General features: G+C 35.9%; 1 long non-coding RNA gene across 1 annotated transcript; it reads right to left on the bottom strand.

Annotated features, from left to right (window-relative positions):
* Window positions 1–1,693: 1,693 nt before the first annotated feature.
* Window positions 1,694–14,270, bottom strand: LOC309865943. Its single transcript, XR_014312336.1, has 2 exons — window positions 13,984–14,270; window positions 1,694–1,848 (listed from the first exon to the last, which is right to left on the bottom strand). It is a non-coding gene; the product is annotated as an uncharacterized lncRNA (long non-coding RNA).
* Between the last annotated feature and the right edge of the window lie 980 nt (window positions 14,271–15,250).

Genomic DNA, 15,250 nt, shown 5'->3' with positions numbered 1-15,250 from the left:
ATACTGACATTTGCTGGGAGGCTGTGTCCAGACACTGCTGTTGAACAAAGTGAGACAGATACCAGCTGAACTTACCAGAAAAGTCACCTGTAAGAGGTACGGTTGAACTCTCTGAGCACCCACACAATCCAAGTAAATCCATAGGGTGAGGATGCGCCACTGAACTTCCTGATCTCGGGCTAGCTGGAGCGCTTTCAGAACTCATCTGGGAGACATTGCCTGGAGATGGCGAGCTGCCCCTGGATGATGGAGAGCCTGCTCCTATGAACGCAGAACTCACCTGCTAACTCCTGGGGGTTACCGCTGTACTTACTGCTGGAAAGCCTAGTGAGATACTTTGGGAACATACTGCAAAGGTTTTTATGGGAATGTTGCTGAAACCCATGAGCTCCCCTTAAATGCTCTGCATGCCAGCCTAACACTGGAGAGCAAGAACACTGGAACACTTGCTTCCAGGAATCCACAACCCAAGAAGGGACCTCCCTACCTCCTGCAGTGTCCCTCCAGCACCCTCTACTGACAAAGCTTAACAGATAGCAAGAGACAAATGTTCCGGTGTCACAAGCAGGCAATGAAGGATGGATTGGGAGCTGAGAGATAATAAATTAATAACTGACTGGCGCGGTGCTTTTGTCAAAATCACTACTTTATATTGAGATTATCTCTTTATTCATTTATCTCTTCCACAGGCAGCTGATGGGTGTCTCAAAGGTAAGAATAATTTTTATATTTTATGTGTAGCATTGTGCCTGGCACATATTGTGTGTTTAACAAACATTTGTCAAAATGTAGTACTGCATATATAAATATTACATCCTGCAATAAAAGACTCACTTTGTCTGACAAGCATTGGGTCTACCCAAATTTAATTGGCATGAAGGGAGACCATTACTTTCATTATTTGGAATAATGCAATAGTGTTAACTGACACATTGCTCACCTGTAAAGTCACCATTTTCTAAAAATGAAATTTTTGTAGTCCCTAGGAATTTTGTTTGGCATTTACTGACTGGAAATCCTCCTCCATGAATCACTAGAGAGAAAGAAAACTCTTCTCTTTATAGGCAGATTATTCTATACAGAAACTTACTGAGAAAATGAGAAAAGTAATTATACTTGTAAGCTACATGATGTCTACCTTACATAGACACTAGTAAAATGGAAAAATAAAAATAAAATGATTCAAATATATAACAGAAGTTCATTGTGCTTAGGTATGCATCAACAAGATCCATTTTTGGTGATGTTCTAATTAAGAGACTAATTTTGTCTTATGTTGAAGATAGTATCTGTACTCAATGAATCTGGGAGTTGAATTGAGAGATGAATTTGCTTAGTTAATATCAAGTAGTAAATCAGTGCCTCCTATAAAACAGGGACCAAAATATAACTAAGGTATAGACTTAGCTATTGTAGTAATGGGACCCGATGGAACCCCAAAAATACAAGGACTCAGAAAAGATATAAATCAATTTCTTTCTGGTTTTCATGGGGTAGACTTTGTTCCATAAAGCCTTCCAGGACTCAGGTTCCTTCTTTCTTGTTGTTTGACCATTCCTTAGAGTATGGTCTTGTCCCCATGGTAGAAAATGGATCAGTGGCAAAAGTCAGACCATGCTTTTCTATCACACTGGCTTAGGGATTAAATGAGAGACACAGCAGCTGTTTATCACGAGTCCATCCAAAAAGATGATTTTGTAAATCATCTCTGCAAGGTGAGTGTTTTTATTCAGTTCAATGACAAAGCAAAGGCATTTTCAGTTTCCCAGAGCAGTCACTTTTTAAAAATTTGAACAAAGATATGCTGTGTTTATATTGTCTTGAGCAGTGTCTCTTGGTTCTAGCCACCTAAAACAGAAAAGAAAGTAGAGGATAATAATTTATATATTATAATAGATACATATTATATATCTATTATAATAATAATTTCTAATTCGCTTGGAGAGAAATGATGTTGATGTTATACTTCCATTCAATTCCCTTGACTAGAGACTCACATGGTCCTAACTCTTCAAGGCAGGATGGGAAAGGTAGCCTCTAGCTGATTGGGGTTTGTCTTAAAAGAGAGGGCAGAAGAGAGAAAGAAATTTAGCAATCTCTACTACACAGAAATCTTTATTCTGATAATATTAAAATTGTTGCTTAGTGTTAAATACTTCTCATTTTAGAAACATGTTGAATACTTCTGTAATATTAGCTATTCTGAATATGTTAAATGGTTAGAGAATTGAGGTCAGCCTTTATAGTTCCTATTACCATATTTCATTAAATTAATATATATAGTCCACTAAAAAATATAAATCATTCACCTTTATACAATAAATTGTAGTAATGTGCCAGGAAATAAACAAGCATATTAAAAAATAAATTTTTAAAAATCAGATATTTCTAAAGAAACATAGCAGACTAGGAGCAGAGGTACAAAATTTAACTTGAAAGACAAAAATTATTTAACAACAGCAAAAAGTACACCAATATGGAGGAATGGGCTACAACATCATTCACTAATGTTTAAAAATTGTCATCCAGGGGAAAACAAAAGATATTAAGAACTAATAGGAACAAAGATACAATGTAAAAGTGTTTTAAAATCTCACTCTGATACAGTTAGTTTGAGTGAAAAAGTAATGACAGGAATAACCACAATTGAAAAAGCAGCATAAAATATTATACGATGATAGTTTAGAGACCTATGCAAACAAATGTGAAAACTTGAAATAGATGATTTTCTAGAAAGGTTAAAAAACAATAATTAATGACCCCAGAAAAGAGACAAGACCTAACAGATGAACAACCACACGAGAAACTCAGAAATTAATCAGATAAACTCCAAACCAAAAATGGTCCCATGGATAATAATATGTTTCAAACTTTCAGTATGCAAAGAATTTCAGTGTTATTTAAATTGTTTCAGATACAGAGAAAGAAGGAAGTCCTCTGCATTATTCAAGGTTCTCCAGAGAAATAGAATCAACAGGATGTATGTATTAGTCAGCTCAGGCTGCCATAATTAGATACCATGGACTAGATGATTAACTAGAGCCTGGAAATCAGAAATCAGGGTCCCAGCACATCAGGCTCTGGTAAGAGCCCTCTTCTTGATTTACAGATAGCTGCCATCTTGCTGTGTTTTTATATAATGGAGAACAATGATGGAGAGAGTAAGCTTTTTGATGTTCTTTCCTTAAGGCCACCAATCTCATCATGATAACCCCACCCTCATGACCTTAATCTAAACCCTGTTACTTCCCGAAAGTCTCATCTCCAAATGTCATCATAATGAGGGCTAGGGAGGGTTGGGTGGGGCATACAATTCAGTCCATAGCAATGTACAAGGGGAGGGGGTGAGAGAGGAGAGAGAGAAAATGTTAATGCCAAAATCTTACACAAAATATTAATATATAGAATTTAAGAGAACAGTAATGGTGTAAAATAATATAACCAAGTGGAGTTCATTGAATGAATGCAAAAACAGATCAAAAATAGAAAATATATTTAATCCCATTTATAGGTCAAAGGATAAAAAGAAAACAAATATGATGATCTTAATAAAAGCTTAGTAGGACCATTTTTTTCTGGCGGGAAAAACAGAAAAGGGGGTCTTAGGTGCCTGAGAATATCAAGGAATCCTTGAAATGACAGAGCTGGAAAATGAGACTCCCTAATTATGTGTCTAGTTTAATACAAACCAAGTTCACACCTGATCTATGTACAAAACAGATAAAAAGAAACACAGCAAGGGCTATGATGATATAAAATAGCACCCAATCTCCAGACTGGCCCAAGAGTGGTGTGTGCATAGGGCAGACCATATAGCATCGCTTAGATTTGAAAACTGAACTGACAGTAGAACCACAGCCCACAGATTGCAATAGAGCTTTCAATCTGATGTTGACCAATTCCAGTCAACATAGTCCACAGGATTTTAAGAGGACCCAGAGTCTCACAGCATAATGTTCAAAATACTCATGATCCAACACAAATTTATAAAGGATGCCAGGAAAAGATACGTAAAGGATAATATGTAAAAGACACATAAAGGAAAAGATACATAAAAGATAATCATCAGGGACGCCTGGGTAGCTCAGAAGGTTAAGTGCCTTCGGCTCAGGTCATGATCCTAGAATCCTGGTATTGAGTCCCACATCAGGCTCCTTGCTCAGCGGGGAGCCTGTTTCTCCCTCTTCCTGCTGCTCCTCCTGCCTGTGCTCCCTCTCCCCCCCTCTCTCTGACAAATAAACAGAATCTTGAAAAAAAAAAAAAGATAATCATCAGATGCCAACCCCAAGACAATGAGATATTGGAATTAGTGGACAAAGACTACTACTCAGGGATAAAACCAACAAGCATAGTGAAGTATGCAACAATGTGATGAATTTCAACTGCATATGTTAAGTGAAATAAGCCAATTCAACAGAGTGGGATCTGTGTGATCCCATTTATACGGCAGTCTGGAAATGCAAAACTACAGAGATGGTGAACAGATCAGTTTTTGTCAGTGGTCATCAGTAGGGAGTGGGATCCTCCACAAGAAAGGGGCACAGTGGAATTTTTTGAGAAATGGAACTGTTCTGTGTGACTCCATGACTCTATGCATTTGCCAAAGCTCAGAACTAGACAGCAAATTGTGTGAGTTCACACTTTGTATATTAAAAAAAATTTCAAAATATTTTAAAAAATTGCTCTGTTTTCTCTACCCAAAGAATAATTTAACTGTAATGATCCCACCTGTCTTACATGCGAATATTGTCCAGAATGTTCATATCGCGTTGTTTTTACAGCTACAAACTGATCACTGCATTTAGTGTTTTATATACTCAATTTTTAATGATTTACCAAAATGTAAAAAAATTTTTTTTCCTTCTCACATCTTATTGCCTTCTGCAATTACTGTTCTTCTGAAATACTTTCCTTAAATAATTCATTCAACAACTTTTGTTAACAGTAAATTCCCTCAGGTTTTGTTTATCTTAATAGCCCTTCATTTTGACCTTACATTTGAATAATAGATTGAATCTAGCTTCTCAGTTTTTTTTCTCTGAACATTTTGAATATATTATTCCACCATCTTTTTGCTCCTAATGATGCTATTTGTAAGTCGGTTTTTGGTGCCTCAGTGCTTAACATCTTCTTGTTTCTGACCTTAACTGATTACTTGTTTGACTTACAAAGGGTGGATTCCTATATACGTTGAATTTGGAAAACTTCCTTATATACATTATTTAAAACCTTGCCTCTCTTATATTCTCTGTAGTGTCTTCTCATGGAATACCAGCTACGCATATATTAAACATTCTCATTCTCTGTGTCTATTCACTACTCTTTCACAGCATCTCTTTTTTAATTGTGTTGCTTCTGGGATAATTTTCTCAGCAGAGTCTACCAACTTGCCAAATCTCTTTCTATATTCATAAATCTTATGTTTAATCCATTTAGTCATTGTTAAATTCCATGGCCTAAGGGCCTGTCCGGTTCAACCTTCTATCTGTTGACATCTGTGTGCATGCCTTCGTGGAGGTAGCTGCTCAGCTTGTGTCCGAACAAACTTGGTTTTTTTCTTTATAAAATTTGTTTGGCAATTTTCATAGTGACTTGTATAGTTTTCTCATGTTCTTGTTTGTTTAGTTTATAATATCTTAATTATTCAAACATACCTAATTTATGCTATGTACCCAATAATCCTATTCTTGGGGATAGGGTCCAGTCATCTTTTTCTCTGCTAATGTCTTTCATGGTAGATTGTGTCCATGTGTGTTTTACAATTTTAGATTGTGAGCTTATCTTCCCAGGACTTTATGGATGGTAATCTTTGTGACTTGATCTGAGGTATCTCGGGTTTATAACTAGTCTAGAATGAAAATTTATGTTGATTTATTGGTATATAGTTACCAGGCAACAGATGGTGGTAATTCACATCTCAAACTTGTGTGATCGGGTTCATGATTATAAATTTTCAAGGGATTGTCCATTTTTTTCAACTAGAGACTTAGTTGAGTTTTTCTTGTCACCTACCTGTGATGGGAATGGGTAATTTTTAGTCCACCCATTCCCATATGCGTATATGAGTTCTAACTCCTTATCCTTCTGTAGGACCAATTCCCTACATGCTATTTCGTATGGATTTATGCTCAGTTAATTTCCAAGCCTCTAGTTTATCAAGAGTATAAAGGGTATGGGGATTGAGTATCAAACTTGAGTAGCAACTCACACTTACATTTTTGTGGTCAGTTTCCTTCATGTTTTTATCCTTTGAAGATTTTCCTCTTTCTTGTGAATATTGTTGTGTGTATCAAAATGATGTTTGCTATATTTATCATTTCTATTATATTTTATAGGAAAGATTTTCAGTTTATCTTTACTACCTTAATTTTCAGGAAGACTTTTTTATATGATATTAAAATACATTAATTTTCTCACATCTTTCAATCTCCTCAAAATATTTTGATATTAATTTTGAAGATATTTTAATGGTTTTGGTTAAAGATGAAACTATATAACATGACCAATAAATAGTTAATGTTAAAAGACTAAAATGCTGGGGCGCCTGGGTGGCCCAGTGGATTAAGCCACTGCCTTCGGCTCAGGTCATGATCTCAGGGTCCTGGGATCGAGTCCCACATCAGGCTCTCTGCTCCACAGGGAGCCTGCTTCCTCCTCTCTCTCTCTGCCTGCCTCTCTGCCTACTTGTGATCTCTCTCTGTCAAATAAAAAAATAAAATCTTTAAAAAAAAACAAATGTTTAAAAAAAAAAAAGACTAAAATGCTGACATTAGGTTAATAAACAAAATGGTAATCTAGAATTTTTGCAGCTGATTTCTTTTAAAGAAAACTGTGAACACAGAGATGATTAGGAAGGGATAATTGTGTAAATAACTTGAATTCTTCTCAGGCAAAATTTTTCATTATGTGAGTCTAATTCTAGGAAGAAAATTGACATAGAAGTTTGAAAGTCCAGTGTGCTAAATTAATGGTCCTGGATGTTTGCTATGCATCATCAATTCTTAGAGACATAAAAATGATTTAGTTAAATTGTTGGCAGGGCTTCAAGGAAATGAGTAAATGCTTTTATGACTGATGGTAATATAAATGGGTACCACTTTTTCAAAGAGCAAAAGGGCAATATGTAACAAAATCTTAAAAATATATTTATATTATTAGAAAAAAGTATGCTACCTCTGATTATATAGCTTTCTTCCATTTTTATCCATTCATTCCTTTCTTCCTTTGTTCATTGGCCAATAGTGTTTAGGGAGCCAATTATGTGTAAAATATTATGATTATTTGGTGCATAGAAAGATAATCTAGACATGATTCTTTCCTTCGGGAAACCACAGGCCTAATTATCTAACAGACTTCATCTCCTACCTTACACTCATACCCTGCCCCCAAGGAGAAGCATTACATACAAAGATATTAAAGGCTTGATAATTTATAATAGCAAATTTTTTCTGTATAAGTTGCTCTATCACTACAAAGCAATACAATAAAAACATGAATAATGAATGTGTGGAATTCTGTTTCTTCTATGAGGGAGTAATAGAGTCAAATTAACTTCCAGCCATAAATATCTAAGTAGTTGAAGATTATAGGGGAAACTATTTTTAAACATTGGAAAACTGCCAACAGAGGACTGTAAATTCCTACCTGAAAAAAACTGATGTTAAATTTACCATCACCTGTACTTTCTGCCAGAGGTAATTCTCTGTAGCATAGGTAAGGGAAATTTTAAAAGGTCTGACAATCATTCTGAGTTGGGTAGACCAAGGTTGATGGTCTAAGAGGATGAATTGAATAGAATTCATGGACAGCTTACCCTAAAGAAAGAAGGTTCACACACAAAAAAATCTCCAGAAGTCTACAATAGGGAACCCTTGAATCTTTATCGGAATACCAAGGTGTCCAAACATAGGGGGAATGCGCCTAAAGCCAGACAAAAATAGCTTTCAAGAAAAAAAGCAATTATTGAGAATTTGAAAGACAGACAATCCTCAGAGACATAGAGTCAGAAATTATTGAAGTACTGAATGGAGAGTTCTCATTGAAAACATGAGACTAGAAGGGCTATCCCTTAGAAGTAGAGCAAAATTGTTCTTAGAATAAAGTTTACTCCAAACTTAAAAGAGCTTAAAAACAAATCCCACAAGTAATAAACTTATCTAATGGAAATTTGACTGCTTTCCAGAAACTAATCAAATGTTGTTTGAAAAGTACAAAAAATCTAGTAGTCAATGATATAAAATTCATAACATTCAACATTTTCTCAAAATTTGCTAGATGTGAAGAGGGAAAATGTAACCCTTAACCATGAGAAAGTCAGTAACTAGAAATAGAAAAGAAATGACAGAGATGACAGAATTTGCAGAAAATGATATTAAAGCATTATTGCAAATATGATACAAATGGTCGAATATGTGAAAGAAAGTAGGATTATGAGGAGAAAAGAAACTGAAAGTATAGAAAACCAATGAAATTCCTAGAGATGAGAAACACAATCTTTGAATTGAAAATACAAAGGATGGAATGAACAGCATATTTGACTTTGCAAAAATAAAAGATTAGTGAAACTAAGGACCTAGTGACAATCTATTCAAAATGGAGTACTGGGGTGGGGAAGGGTGAGAATGAAGTACGGAAAGATTAAGGAAAATAATAATCAGAGCACAGTGACATGAGGAAAACTATTAGTCTAAGATATATGCATTTTGAGTCCCAGAAAGGGCAGGATAAACAACAACAACAACAAAAAATCAACAAAAATTTCCAAATTTGATGAAAACTATAAATCTACAAATCTAAGAAATCCAACAGACTCCAAATAGAAAAAAATAAATCAAACCATATAATATTATAATCAAATTGCTAAGAACCAGTGATAATGAGAAAATCTTAAAAGCAGCCAGAAAAAAAAGGCATGTTACATATAAAGGAATGATGATTAGAATTTCTGCAGACTTCTTGCCTAAAAACAATGTAAACCAGAAGATGATGAAGGGACATCTTAAAGAGCAGGAGGAGAAGAGGATACTGTCATCTTAGAATTCTTTACTCAGCGAAAAGTGTTTTCAGAAATAAAGGCAAAACTGCCTTCTGCTCAGGTCATGGTCCTGGGGTCCCGGGACTGAGTCCCTCGTTGGGCTCCCTTGAGCAGGAAGACTTCTTTTCCCTCTGCCCCTTACCCTGCTCCTGCTTGATCTCTCTTGCTTACTCACAAATAAATAAAATCTCAAAAAAGGGGGGGGGCAAGGTAAAGTCTTTTTTACATGAGCAAAAGCTAAAAGAATTTATTGCCTGCAGAACCTCATTATAAAAAAATGTTAAAGGAAGTTCTTCAGGTAAAAGGGGAATCATGCTGGACAGAAAATTGGATCTATGCAAAGGAGTAAGAACACCAGAGATTGTAAAAGTGTGAGTAAATATAAAACACATTTCCCCATTTAAAAAAAGAATCTAAAAAAAATTGATGGTCTAAATAAAAAATAATATTGTGGGATTAATAATATATGTAGAAGTAAAATGTATGTAACAGCACTTTCCTACAAGGGCTAAAAAGGCAAGATGGAAGTATACTATAATAAATTGTTATTTGGAGGTATACTGTGACTAACTTAATATGTTGTAAACTCTAGAACAAATACTTGAAAATACATTAGTGTTAATAGATCAATAGAAAAATAAAATGGAATCTTGAAAATTATTATATTAATCCAATAAGGAAAAGAGGTAAAAAGAAATGAAGATCAGATAAGACAAATAGAAAACAAAGGGCAAAATGGTAGATTTAAACCAATGTATTGATAATTTCTATAAATGTAAATGGCCTAACACTCCACTAAAAAGCAGAAATTATTTGATTAAATAAAAAAGAAGACAATTACATGCTGAGTGCGAGAAAAACTTGCTCTAAGTTTAAAGACAAATGACACTTCTCTTTTTCTTTATAAAGATTTTATTTATTTATTTGAGAGAGAGAGAGAGTGAGTGCCTGCACACACACAAGTTGGGTGGGCGGGGAGGGGCAGAGGGAGAAGCAGATTCCCTGCTGAGGAAGAAGCCTGATGCAGGGCTCCATCCCAGGACTCTGAGATCATGACCTGAACTGAAGGGTCTTAACCTTAACTGACTTAACTTAACTGACTGAGCCACCCAGGTGACCTACAAATGACACTTCTACCAGGTAAAAAGTGAAATGATGAAGAGAAATATATCATGCTAACATTTTTCAAAAGAAAGAAGAGATATTTTTCTTTTTTTTATAGATTTTATTTATTTATTTGACAGAGAGAAACAGTGAGAGTGGGAACACAAGCAGAGGGAGTGGTAGAGGGAGAAGCAGGCTTCCTGCTAAGCAGAGAGCCCAATGTGGGGCTTGATCCCAGGACTCTGGGATCTTGATCTGAGCAGAAGGCAGACCCTTAAAGACTGAGCTACCCAGGCACCCCCTAGAGATATTTTTCTATTAGGTAGATTGCAGAGCATGAAATATAATAACCAACGATAAAGGTGGTTATTTCTTAATGATAAAGAGAAATATTTTTATGTTTATCAAAAACATATACAATTTTTGATATATTCATTTAAATACAGAACTTCAAAATGCACAAAAAAAAAATTGATAAACCTGAAAGAAAAAATACAAAACAACAGCTATACTTTTCTTCCACAGTTGAGAGTACATAGACAGATGGTCATAAGGGTACAGAATACTTGAATAATGCTATCAGCCAACTACACTTGACAAATAGAATACACATTCTTTTCAAGGGCAAATGGGACAGTCACCAAAATAGATTATATTCTGGGCCATATAAAAAGTTAGTTAGTTAGTTAGTTCGTTCGTTCCTTCCTTCCTTTCAACTTATTTGTTTATTTGATAGGGAAGGAGGTAGAGAGAGAACATGAGGGTGTAGAGTGACGTGTCGGGGGGTAGAGTGGTGTAGGGGGGCTAAGGTGGGTTGGAGGGGCAGAAGCAGACTTCTGGTAGAACAAGGAGCTAGACATGGGGCTTGATCCCTGGGCCCTGGGATCATGAACTCAGGCAAAGTAATAAATTATGGTATCTAAAATCAAAGATATTAAACTGGAAATCAATAATTGAAATACACAGATAGAATTTAAAAACACATTTCTAAAATTCTAATAACCCATGAAACAAAAAGAAGTCACAACGATAATGAGAAAATTTTTTGAACAAAGTAAAAATTAAGATCAACATCAAAATTTATAGAATGTAGTGAAAGTAGTGCTTAGAAGAAAACTCAGAACATTATATGTTTACAGTGGAAGAAAAGAAAGATCTGAAATCAATTATCTAAAACACCACCTTAAGAAACTAGAAGAAGAGCAAATTAAATCTAAAATAAAGAGAAGTAAAGAAGCAATACGAATAAAAGCAGAAATCAATAAAATAAAAATGAAGACAACACAGAAAATCAATGAGACCATTATTTTTTAAAAAGATCAATAGAATTGCAAACTTCTAGATACATTATTTAGGAAAATAAAGGAGAGATGACAGAAATTGTCAATATTCAGAATGAGAGACACCATTACATGTGCTACAGATATTAAAAAGGCAGTAAGGAAATATGATGAAAAATATAACACCAATGAATTTGATAACGAAGATGAAGTAAATTTGTTCATTGAAAGAAGCTAACAAAACCTACTCAAGAAAACATAGATTACATGAAAAGCCCTACAGATGTTGAAGGAATAAAATTCATAGTTGATAACATCCCATAAAGAAAATTCGAGGTTCAGAAGTTTCTTGTTGAATTTCATCAGGCATTTAAGATACAAATAATCTAATTGTAGCAAACACTTCCAGAAATTAAAAGAGGGAGGAATGCTTCTTAACTCATTTTATGATACCATCATTATCCTGAGACTAAAATTAGACAAAGACATTATGAAAAAAGAAGACATTTTAATATCCCTCATGAACATAGACTCAGAAACATTAGTAGAATACTTGCAAAAAAAATTTAGCAATGTTTCAAAAGGCCATCATGATGCATCCCTGAAAGTATGGTTTAGCACTCAAAACTCAACTTCACCACATTAACAAACTAAAAACAAACAAAACTGTCATTTATATACACCAAGAAATTCTTTGTTTTCTTTTATTTGATTTTATTTCATTTATTTGGGGGAGAGAGAGCATGAACAGAGGTGTGGGGTGGGGGGGAAGGAGGGAACAAGCAGATTCCCCACTGAGCAGGGAGAAGGGAGCAGGTTGTAGGACCTAGGCCCCTGGGATCATGACCTGAGCTGAAGGCAGATGCTTAACGGACTAAGCCATCCAGGCGCCCTAAGAAAGTCTTCATTTAAACCACTATTGTTCCTTTTATATTTTTGATGACATGGAATGCTTTGGGAAAAATGGACAGACTTCAGCATGGTATAAAATGTCCAATGGTGTTTGTGTAAAAACCAGAAATGTGTATTGAATACATTAAGTACTCACAAAATTCAATAGAACACTATTTTTATTAATAAAATTCATGTGACTTTAAATCAGTAGAACTTAAATACAGATGATAGCAATAGCTAAATCAAGAAAGGAGATGATACACTGCCCTCAACATCACAATGACCTATTATGACTCCTTTTTTTTTAAAGTATGCTATCTGATTTCTTTTCCATCTTTTTTATTTGGCTAAAATGATAACATAAATATAACTGATTTCTGGACACTTACAAAATTAGCAAATTTCTGTAATTATTCATTACAGTTTTTTTTTTAAAACTCCTCTAAGTGAAATGAGATAATTATTTTAATAAAGTGCTTTATTGCTATGATTCCAAAGATAAATTGCCCTCAGAACTGGAGTGACCTAAGGTCATCAGTCAAGAATTTTTCTGCACTGAGGCAGAAACTTCTAGAGATGGGGTACTGGGTAGCTTACAAAACAATTTAGGGTGTCCTTATTCTATCTCACATCATGTGTAATGTCAGAGAACGAGAGTGAATTTCACAAAGGCATTAGGGTCACAATCTCTTCAGTCCCTTGAGAACTATTACCTAGAATGTGACATGTAAACAAAACATTAATTTCAACAAAGCACTGACTTGAGATGACTCATATCCTCTAGTAATTAAAAGAATTATTACCGTTTAAGAAAAAACACACAGTTGTAGCATTTGGGGAGAAATTTTATTGATGTTACCTTTTTTAGGTGGGAATCTATGTATGAAACATTGAGTTGTACATCATTATCACTATTTTATTATTATTACCACTTGAGGAACTACGCTTTTAAGTTGGGTATCAAGATGCAAGCTAACTAGATTCTCCCTAGTTGGTGTTTGAATCGGCGGTGGAGATACAACAGGTAGGAAAGAAAGCATAATGAGTTGCTTCAGATACAGAGGACCATGAGTTCCTGCTAAAATGCTTTATTGGTATCTGTTTGCAGAAGCATATATCTCCCTTCATAAATACTTTCCAGATGATTCCTCTTGGTCGTAATCTAAAATATGCCCGTTTCAAGAAAAAATGTGAATGGGGTAACATCTTAACTAAAAATGATATCATACTGCCATTTATTAAGAACCTAAAATGTAAAGCAGGCTTCATATACAATCTATAACTACCACAGCATCCTCGCAAAGCAGATAAATGACCTTCCTTGCAGCAGAATGCAAATACTTCATCCATTCTGCATCTTGAGTCTTATTACAGTCTCTGCCTCCACATATCTAACTTGCTGTCCATTCTGTAACTTTGTCCCTGTATTTCGCAGTCAGTTTCCTCTCTCCTGACTCAAAACACTGGCCCGGCATCTTAGTTATGTCTTGACTTATTTGTAGCCTCCCTTCAGTTACCCCTCCCAGTGCAGGCTTGCCCTTTGCTGGACTTTTCCCAATCACAAGTAGTATTTGTTCATTCAGTAAGCTGGACGACAGGTCCGTCATCTGTTTAAGAAAAGTCAGCTCCACTCCTCCATTCCATGTGGCTCAGCAGCTATCTCTCACTTACCTGGAGAAATATTAGAGGCCTGTCCCCTGGAGAGAAGGTTTCTGGACTGGAGACACCCAAGCACAGCTAAGAAGAAGGAGTGATAGAGTCCAGGTCTGGCTCCGCACTCAGCAAGGAGTCTGCCTGTCTCTCTCCCTCTGCCCTTCCCCGTGCTAATCACAAGTAGTACTGGCCATCCAGTTTACTGATTTGGCCTTAAAAGCAGGCCAATTAGAAGATATAAGAAGATTGGATTCCGAGACCTGGTTATTTTATTCTCCACTCCTGGAGTGTTGAAAGCCAGACCTTTGTTCATAAGGCAGGAAGTGCAATGGCTTCCTTCAGGAAAACTTCCTGGCTCCAGGAAAAGTCCTAAAAATACCATCATTGTAGGCTCCATCATTAAAAGGCCCAGTCAGATCTCATGACAGGTGAAGTTCACAATTCGTAAGCCCCACACATGGACCCAGAGCTTCTAATCATCCCTCTCTCACCAACATGCACAGACAAGCAAGTGTTAACAAATCTGATATGAAAGATAAAGACAAAGGGGCGCCTGGGTGGCTCAGTGGGTTAAAGCCTCTACGTTCGGCTCAGGTCATGATTCCAGGGTCCTGAGATCGAGCCCCGCATCGGGCTCTCTGCTCAGCGGGGAGCCTGCTTCTTCCTCTCTCTCCCTGCCTGCCTCTCTGCCTTCTTGTGATCTCTGTCTTCAAATAAATAAATAAAATCTTTAAAAAAAAAGAAAGAAAGAAAGATAAAGATAAAAGAAGTAAGAAAGGGGAGAAAAGAGAAAAACAGAAACCACTTAAGAGACATATATGTTAAATAGGAAGAAAAAAAACCTATCATTAATATCATCAACTGTGAATAACCTTTAGGTAGTTATAATAATGTACAACACTGAATATCAATCCAAAAATATCAAGCCAAAATTAGGATACAAGAGATTTGGGGTGGAGGGGATGGCACAGGTATATATATGAGTAGGGAGCAGAGAAAGGAAGCCAAGTCCTCATCCCTTCCAGCGGGAAGTCAATAGGAAATGCCTAAAATTGAAAAATAGCAAAGAGGGCGCCTGGGTGGCTCAGTGGGTTAAGCCGCTGCCTTCGGCTCAGGTCATGATCTCAGGGTCCTGGGATCGAGTCCCGCATCGGGCTTTCTGCTCAGCAGGGAGCCTGCTTCCCTCTCTCTCTCTGCCTGCCTCTCTGTCTACTGTGATCTCTGTCTGTCAAATAAACAAATAAAATCTTAAAAAAAAAAGAAAAAGAAAAATAGCAAAGAGTAG

The sequence above is a fragment of the Mustela nivalis genome (genome assembly GCF_964662115.1).
Source record: "Mustela nivalis genome assembly, chromosome: 5".
Classification (NCBI taxonomy): Eukaryota; Metazoa; Chordata; class Mammalia; order Carnivora; family Mustelidae; genus Mustela; species Mustela nivalis.
This window is presented reverse-complemented; position numbering and strand designations above follow the sequence as displayed.